The sequence below is a fragment of the Protopterus annectens genome, chromosome 8.part0 (genome assembly GCF_019279795.1).
Source record: "Protopterus annectens isolate FY-2018-M chromosome 8.part0, PAN1.0, whole genome shotgun sequence".
Classification (NCBI taxonomy): domain Eukaryota; kingdom Metazoa; phylum Chordata; order Ceratodontiformes; family Protopteridae; genus Protopterus; species Protopterus annectens.
Window position 1 is genome coordinate 1,202,118,366 of NC_056741.1, and position 9,845 is coordinate 1,202,128,210.

At 39.1% G+C, this 9,845-nt stretch overlaps 1 protein-coding gene across 1 annotated transcript in view; it reads right to left on the bottom strand.

The window, feature by feature from the left end:
* LOC122809304 (vacuolar fusion protein MON1 homolog B-like) overlaps positions 1-8,814 on the bottom strand; it is a 466,888-nt gene extending 458,074 nt beyond the window's left edge. Inside the window, exon 1 of the mRNA XM_044080694.1 lies at positions 8,603-8,814. The gene's annotated coding sequence lies outside the window, so the exon portion shown is untranslated. The remainder of the gene's footprint in view (positions 1-8,602) is intronic.
* Positions 8,815-9,845: the final 1,031 nt, after the last annotated feature.

Sequence of the window (9,845 nt, forward strand, 5' to 3'; positions counted from 1 at the left end):
AGAAATAACAAGCCTGAGCAATCAATACCAGAGCATACCTGTTCATGTGGGTCTGGTAATTAATAGCCCTAAAAGGCAAAAGTAGAAGCAGTGTCAACTTTCTTACTAATCCTCTCCATTGCCCTACTATCCTTATCAGAAGGCAAAAGTCTGGAAAAGGGCAAGAGCTTGGAATGTTTGTCAGAAGAGATTGACACCACAGTGGGATCAACAGAAGGACATTTAAATAAAAAAAATGACAATTCTCAGGAACCTTATAGAACCTATCAGGTTTCTTAGGAGCAGGAGGCTGAAAATTAGGAGACACTGAAGCACCAATGAAAGTGTCTAAGGTTTAGTAGTATCCACCTGAAGCAAATTATAATATCTCCTCTAAATATCAGACACTTGAGAAAACTCACACAAAGTATTCCATCATGCTAGCAACTGTGTCCCCAAAGGACAAGTCCTCAAAAGGAGACTCCGGGCCAACAGACTCCTCCTCATGAAAACCATAAGCCTAAGGTGAAGGCATCTGTGAAGAATAGGACAAAGACCCCTCAGATCCTCATGAGGAATCCAGTTCCCTATGCCGTTTAAAGTAGAGGTCAAAGGAGGTTCAAGCACTGAAACCCCTTGAGATGGCTTCAGGGTTATAAAGGCAGAAAACAAGCCCTATGTAAACTCTTGCCCTTCCCTTTGAGGATCATTAGGATGGACCAAAACATGCTTCATTCTTTATCTTTTCTTGGAAAAGACATCAGCCCTAACAAATACCAGAGATTCTGACCCTTGGTGAGCATTCGATAGGTGAACCCAGAACCTCCCCCTGACCAATATCTGCAGAAACCCTCTAGGACCCTCCAAGACTATCAACTACGGTTCCCCCTCAATATCCAGAGCAGAAGCCTGCAAAGCCTCAGAGGACATATGAAAAAGATGGCTCCATGCCGGCCAACAAGGTCATGGCACAGGAAACTGATATAAATGCCGAACGGCCTGCTTCTAGAGGGATGTCCAGTGGAGGATAGACAGCTAAAGAATCCAACCAAGACTTTATGGCCTTCTTAACTAGTAGCAGCATCTTAGGGTTATTCTACCATGTTACCCGGGCTAGCTGTTTAAGCCATTGGTTTTCAAGATAAATGGCACCTTAATATCTTTGACTTGGGACAAAACACTTACAGATACTACAAGAGGTATAGTCGTGGGAAGCACCCAAACTAAACAGACACTGTTCACCATGATCCTTATGAGGAATCTACCTCCCACACTGACATGTTCCCTTTTTGGATGACATGAACCCTAGATAAGCAAAGTAAAATACATAACCACAGAAAACAAACAAAACACCCACAATGGGGCACTTATCCAACAGCTAGGTATTCTACACAGCAACAAGGCATTCAGACCAATGAGCAATAATGGTGTTACGACTGGTGGCAAAGTTGTTCTGGGTAACTACATCCATATGTCACTTTTATGTCTTGCATCCTGTGCGGGGAGCATGTGTGTGAAGTATGACACATACAAGATCATTAGACTCTGGTATACTGTCCAAACGTCAGGCTGCCCTGGACAGGAGATCCCCAATGTTAAGAATACTGCAACAGTGATATAGAAAAACGTCTACTAAACATGGGGAATGCTTGATCAGAAAATATGTACAACTGCAGAATGTGTGTTACATTAAGGTGACCGGTCTTCAATGACTGGTTTTGAATTATGCATATTTCCACATACACAAGCAGAGATACACGAACAGGATACTGAAAATTAAACGAGAATTAGCTAGCAAAGTTAGTTTTTATTTTATTCACCACAAACTATGCATCACTTTAGGTTCTCACCACAAAATTCATAGAACACCTGCTATAAAATTTAATTCACCACAAACTATGCATCACTTTAGGTTCTCACCACAGAATTCATAGAACACCTGCTATAAATGGCAATCTAGTAAGGTCCACTTATTAAATACTTCTTGCAGCATAGTTATTTGTCAGACACAGCTTCTGCAAACAAGCTGCCTTTCAATTTCCCATACAGATATCTTAGTGGACATGGTGAAGTCTTAGTCATGACTGACTCTATAGTGACACACAGATGTACTGCTCACCAAGCTGAGCAAGGAAAGAGTGTGAGCTGCCTCTCAGATGCCAGGATTTAACAGGTCACAAGAGTACTCAAATCCCCCCCCCCAGGTACATATGAAATGGCAGGCTGTACATGTGAGTGTGAATGATATGAAACACACATCCTTGGATTAAATGGAGAGAGACACAATGTGTGTGAAAGTAGTTATGAACAACATCTACTACCTACAAAAATGATGCCACAATACAAACAAAAAGCTTAATTACTGGTTATCAGTTCTGCGGGGGAGGGGGGCAATGTGTCAGCCTGAAAGGACAAGATTGACAGTCATACCCGTTTTACAAGGGAATGTCATGCATCTCTCCTTAGGACTTTCATATATTGGTGACAAAAATTTTCTCCACATCCACAGTTCCTTTTTTTTTTTTTTTTTTTTTTAGAAAATGTCAACCTCCTACAACTACCAAACCTGTCAGACAAAAATCAAAACTGTACAAGGGATAAAGCTGTTCAATGCTATAAGTTTAAATACAAAACTGCACTCATCTTTCCAGACCATAGAAAATATTGCTATTTGGATAATCCTTGAAATGCGGCTCCAGTGCAGTAACAATGCACCTTCTGTATCATGATTGAATGCCTTTCACTTGAACAAGCCCAGTTCTGGGAATGGCCATGGGGTACAGGTGGTGTGGTGTGTCCATATTCCTACGAAATACCATAATTGTATGATTTGTACTAGAAGACAATGACCTTGAGCATCTCCATACCCTAGTTACTATCAATAAAATCTCTTAGCATATTCTAACTAACTACAGTATTCCCTATACAACATCTTTGACTCAGGAATAACACTTAGACAAAGTACTGTCTCTCTCTGCCAAGCCTAACACTACTCTCCTCAAGGGTTGCAACTATCCATCAATAAACTGGAAAACTTACAGTACTAAAATTAAGTACATACAGCCCTTCCTAAATCTTTTCAATGCAAACTTTTTACACAGCCCATTCCTTAACTAGGGCCTCAAAATATACCTCATACACATAAATATACTTCCTCATTACCTCAAACTTACCCTACCTACCCACCCCACCAATAAACTATCCGCAAAGTATGGCATGTACATCACTAACCTCATAAGAACCACAGTAGTTTGCAGCCAAACTAACTCTCACTGGAAACTTACATCCAAATCCTGGCCCATCTGTTAAAAATATCCACTCAACTAACCATAATCTATCTTATAACACATTCCAACTTCCCAGAAAAGCTAATTATCTGCTCATGCTAAATATAAATATCAGAAGCATTATCAAAAAAGTCCATAACTTCCATGCAAATCGTCCCTATATTCCCCTGACTTGTATTATTAACTGAAACGTGGCTTAAACCTAACATTTCTAATACTGAAATTCTAGCACCGGGGCTGTAGTATCCTACATAATGATTGCATATCTAAAAAAAGGAGGTGGTGTAGCTTTACTACTTAAAAATCAACTACAAGTAGAAACCTTAAATACACAGTAAACCTAGTTTAGGTAATGCAAAAATTATACTTGCAAAACTAAAAATCAACCCCAGGAAATGTGTCCATATAAATCGACTGCGACCACCCGGCAACAACATTCCAACCCTAGAAATCCTACTTGAATGGGCCTCAGAGTTCCTCCAACATAAAACCATCATCTTGGGGGACTTCAACATTGACTGGCTAACTTCTAACTCAAGACGTTCAGTACTTTAATTCTTCCTTTTTAGATATTTTAAACATTCATGCCCCTTCCAGAACTCAGAGTCAAATCCAACTATGCTCCCTGGATGACCAAACAGATTAGATCTCTGCTGAAATCCAGAGACAAGGCCTGGACCCACTGGCACAAAACTAGATCCCATACAGGCATCAGACATATCTTGAACTTGACAACAAGTCAAACAAAAGTGCCTGAATAGACAAAATTAACCAATACCAGAATATACAAACTAAATATCAAAATAACCCCAAAAGATTCTGGACAGCCATTAACAACATTCTCCATCCTGGAAAAAGTGAGATTCCCTCTCCAAGCTAACCGATACCTCACTCAATATCACCACCCATTTCAACAAATTCTTCGCAGAATCCATTCTTGCACTAACCTACTCTCAAAGCTGCCCATCCTCTAACCTACCACCAAATTACAATATTAAAAATGCCTTTACCTTACACTCTGTCTCTACCGATGCGATTTAGAAACTTAAGAAACTAAAACTTCCCACCTTAGCCGCTGATAAAACTCTCAGCTGAATATTTGAAAATAGCAGCTGATGCCATTGCATACCCAGTATCTATCCTCATCAATCACTCAGTAACCGAAAATCTAGTTCCTGCGATCTGGAAAATTTCTCACATTATTCCTCTCCACAAAGGGGGTAACTCAAGAGAGTTAACCAACTACTGGCCTATAGCAATACTTTCCGCTCTCTCAAAAATACTGAAGAGATGTTTATACATACACAAATCATGGATCACCTACTGAAGAGATGTTTATACATACACAAATCATGGATCACCTAAACATCCAGAGTCTTCTCACAAACACACACACATGGTTTCAGGCACATCACAGCACCGAAACAGCCCTTATGTTATTTACTCATACAGTAAACCACAGAAATAATGGCAACTATGTCTCTGTGATCTTTCTCGACCTCTCCAAGACATATGACATGGTTAACCACAGCATGCTCATTAAATTCCTCTTTGAACTCAACCTTAGCAAACCCACCATTACCTGGTTTCAAAGTTACTTAACAAGTAGACAGCAAGCAGTGCAATGGAGGCAGGATCTCTCTCCATTATTACCAGTCACACTAGGTGTTCCCCAAGGCTCTATCCTTGGTCAATTACTTTTCTCTATCTTCACTAACAACCTCCATACCTCTACTCTACATGCCTCAGTCACCCAATATGCCGATGACTCAATGCTTACTTGTTCCTCTCCATCCCTCCAAGAACTGCAGTTAAACACAGGCTTCCTTCTTTCCATTCTGTTGAATGGCTTACCAACTCTCAACTAACACTAAACCCCAGGAAAACTAAACCTTTCATATTCCAGCACACTAATCAGTTCATTCCCTTACTCATATTTACTACCATCTCTAACAATAAAACAACCATCTCTCCTGTCACTCACACCAAACTCCTAGGCATTGATATAGACAGCAACATGAAATTTAACTCTCACATTTCAATCACCAAAAAGAAAGTACATAAACTGGGAGGGCTACATAGAAGTAAACAATTTCTCACAAACAGCACTTGGACTAAAATAGCACAAACATATACTTCTATATGCCTCTCTTATCTTCATCAATCTTAGAAAAACAGATGTTGCTAAACTTGATGCCTGCTACAACAAAACTGCAAAATTCATCACCAATAGCCCATATCTAACACACCACTGCAGCCCTCAAACAACTCAACTGGTTAGAACTTCCCAATCTTCTCCTTTACAACCAGCTTATACTAACCCATAAGATATTTTACTCCCCTAATAAAACCCCTGCATTTCATAACCTAATACATTCCTACGATCCTACAATAAACCTCTCCAAGTCACTAAAGCCAACAACTGTGCAGGAGCCTCCCTCCACTCAAATTTTTTAGCTAAAAATAGAACACACTGCCCACTAATTTATCAGCCACTACCATCCTCAGTTCAGTTTAAGAAAAATCTAAAAACATACCCACAATCTAACTGGATCTGTAACTGACTCCCTAGCCTAGTCAAACTTCTTCCTCATCTAAAGCAAATACTATTTTCAGGCAGTATACTTCTCTCTCTTCCTCGGATACTCCCTTTCAAACATTATTTACTCTGTAGATTCATACTGCACCAAGCTGTTTATACTACTAAATCATACGGACTGTAAATTTTGATTGTAATATATATGTGGCAGTTCATCTTTGTACCTATAGTGTCACATTTTTTCACCCTACTTTTAGCCGACTGACCATCTACAGTGTGATTATTCTAATTTCATTGATGTAAATTGTATTATGCTATTCTTCTGTACCTGTGGAAGTCTACCTTGTTTATTCATGTTATATGTGGAGCTTTTCTCCTGGGGCCTCTGCTGAAAATGGACTTGTGTCCAGTAGGACTTTCCCGGTAACTATATAGATACAGATATATACTGGTCAGATCTCACCAACAATTAATGTTTTTTGCCATGAAAGCCAAACCCACTAATTCGCAAACTCTACAGTTATGACATGATCTGTTACAGCTAGCTGATGATGTGATTCAATTTAACAAGGCCCACATCCCTTGAGAAGCAAATAGCAAACACTGCTACATTTACATATAGTTTCTATTCACACCATAAAACAGGCATAAAAAGACAATGATCCCTGTCCAATACAAATAAAAAGCTAAGTTTACGAATAAACCATGATGGTAGAACACTAGCAGAAACAAATTATATAATAAAAGGAATAAAAAAAAAAAAAAAAAAAAAAAAAACAAACCTCCTTAATCCCAAATAAATAAAATGAATACATCACAATACAAAAATGACACCAACAGGTTAAATGAAGAACGTGGATACAAAATGAAATCCCCCAAATTTAAGCATGAAATAAAAATCACCATGTCTGTACAGGACAAACAGGAAGCTTTTTTAACTGTTATGAACATTAGACAAGACCCAACACATGCACAACAGTAAGGACTATTCAGCCCTGAGGACATAGCAAACACACTAGCAGACAATTGAGCTCAAACTTTACCACCCTGTTCCCCCAAAAACACCCCTTTCCACATGACAGTTCCTCAGATCAGGTCTTAAGGGCAATATCCAAATCCAAGAACATTAGTTCTCCAAGTCTAGAAAGTGTACCTTGAGGCTTTGTTGTCAATATGAAGCACAGTCACAAAACATGATATTAGGTCCAAGAAGTTACGATCCCTCCCTCTCCATGCATTCTTCATTAAGCTCATAATAGAATAGAACACTCCTTTTGGAATGCATCTGTGCATACACATGCTCCAAAAAAAAAAAAAAAAAAAAAAAAATACAGCAACTTCTCTTCTCCATCTTCCACAGACTCCTAAGAGTTAACTTCTGACTAACCTACAAGGCCTCAATGACCTGAACAGCCCAGTCCTGTGTGACTTCATACACATCCTTAAAACATGCAAGACCTGTTCAAAAGTTCCAAACTTTCTCTTTAACAAACAGAACCTGTTAGTGGAATAGATACCACTCAAGGATTTCCTCCCTTATTTAAGTAAAGTGGCTCCCTACCCCTCTTCAAACACAATCTGGATGGGCGACTGTGTGACTGTAAATTCATCACAATTTCTCATGGAAAGGGGGATTTAAGTACTGGAATTTGTGATGGCTGGACTACAAATTTATCTACCTCATCAACAGCCTAGTAATTACCTATGAATCTATAAATCTCAAGCACTTTTCAAGGTAGCATCTGAAAACTTTCTGCCTTTTCTCATCTTCAGCTGCCACAGTGGTCTTTCGGACCAACGTGCAAATAATCAACAACAGTCAATCAGATGTTAAAACGAAGTTGCTTCTGCCACTGGTATCAAAGATAACCGGGACAGAGCTAGCTATGAGATAAAGCTGTGAAGGAACTTCAGGAAAAGAACACAAGCGGTTATACATCACATAATCAAATAATTCATAACACAATTCCTCTATGACAAAATGGTGTTACGTATTTTTATCACCAGATTATAAAGGAGAACACAGTTTCATATGCCACTACTAGGTTATTTAGCCAGGTGAACTAATCTGCCAGCGCATCAGGGACATGCTCATAACAGAAGCGAACTAGGTTCAGAAAGCTGGATCTGCCTTTAAGAAACCCAAATTGGAATGGTTTGATTATTGTTAAGTGAGAACACTTCAATAAGTTTTAGATATATAACGCCTGGGATAACCGATGTGATCCTTACAACAAAATGCATAATTGGTTCTTAAGGCGGTGCTACAAGCTACCCAAATGAAATACTTTTATATTAACAGAACCAGGCAATTAAAAGTAATAGTTAAGCTATTCTTAAGCATTGCTCTTTAATACACAAATGAATCTACAGATGTTTGTGAAGTATATGAAGTCAGTGATAATGAATCAGGCGTTTCAACAATTCCACCTAGAATACAGGTAAAACCGCATAAATGATTAAGATCACGTATATCCATTAATAAGGCAATTTGCGGACATTTTTATCAAATAAGTTACCCATACATTTTCTACTTTATATATGATAGCATAGGAGATTTAAAACCTTATTATTATTTCTTACATTTTCGATATGGTTTTCTGAAAATTAAGAAGCGATTAACTGTACTGCGCCGTTTCGTTTATATATTATAACATATTTTACTTTTAAAACTCTACAAACATGATGAGGCACAATTGTGACAGCTCATCTTGGAGTTTTCCTACAGCTGTATGTTTTCCCAACAAAATTAATAGTCAGATCACTAAGCATATGTACATTTCATTAAGACACTAACCTGAAAATTGTGCCCACTTACAGGGTCCAAGTTCTCGTCTGGCTAAGAAGTAGTACCCTCCACGGTGTTTTGTACAAATAAGTGAACTATTCAAAGATAAAAATCAACAAGTCTCACTATTCCACCCAAACAACAGGCAGCAAATAAGCTGCCGGAAACACAGCAAAATATACCGCGCACTTCCTCCTTCCGCCGGCCGGCGACTGAAAACCTTTTGGTTTAAGAAGGCGGAACCACAAGTTGATAAACATCAATTTGGCCCACTCAAATATCAGAGTTTTGACTGTCGGTATAGCTGACCATTCAGCAACAGCCTTATGACAGGAAGCAAATAGAGGATGCTAAGGTAACAGTAACTGAAAGTGCGGGTTATGTTACTTCCTATACAAATAGTCGCTTACGTTATGTACTTTTGTTACAGCATTTTTCTTATTCTGTTTTTGACTGAAGTAGTTATGATAGTACTGTCTGCAGTATTAATCAAAACTGCTTCAAGTGTTTGTTAGCTCAGCTGTTATTTCTGTGGTTTTTTTTGTATAAATTACAGAAACTGCATACGTTAACGTTCTGGCATTTGGCTTTCAGGCACGGTACTATACAGACTCTTTACTGCGAACTCATTTTTAGTGTATTTTGTGGCGGCGGAGTTGAGACGTAGCAGTCTAAATATAGAGATTGCAGGGGGAAGTGTTATATAATAGAGTGGTTATAACTATGAGCGGTTATGGTGGTTTACGTTAGTTTGTACGGTCTGTAAGTAGCCTCACCCTATAACACGATCACACACTGAAAAAACAAGCCAGTAATAACGCGATCTGAGCGAGTGATGGATCACATGACAGGTCTCTAGCAGGGTTCATAGGTTCATACTAGGCTATCTGCCCAAGGGCATGTATAAGCCTAGCCCATAGTTATTTGGCTTTCGCCACCCCTTTAGTTTGAATAAAACTATGCCTATTATTTTGCTGTGCCTCTGTCAAGCAGTGACACTGAAGTAATCCCTGGGGTATATCTGCGATCCCCCATCCATTGGTCAAGATTCCTCTTGAACAAGGCCAGCGAGGTGCGCTGCCTCACGTACCGGGATTTTGTTCCACAGCATAGGGAGTCTCTGGGTGATGAATCTGTCCCTCCAGCACGTTCTATTAATAACTGTGTCAAGGTTTGTCTCCCGCCCTTGTGGTTCTGAGGGATCTAGATTTTTTGAGGTGAAGCATATTCATCAAATCAGGGTTTGGCATGG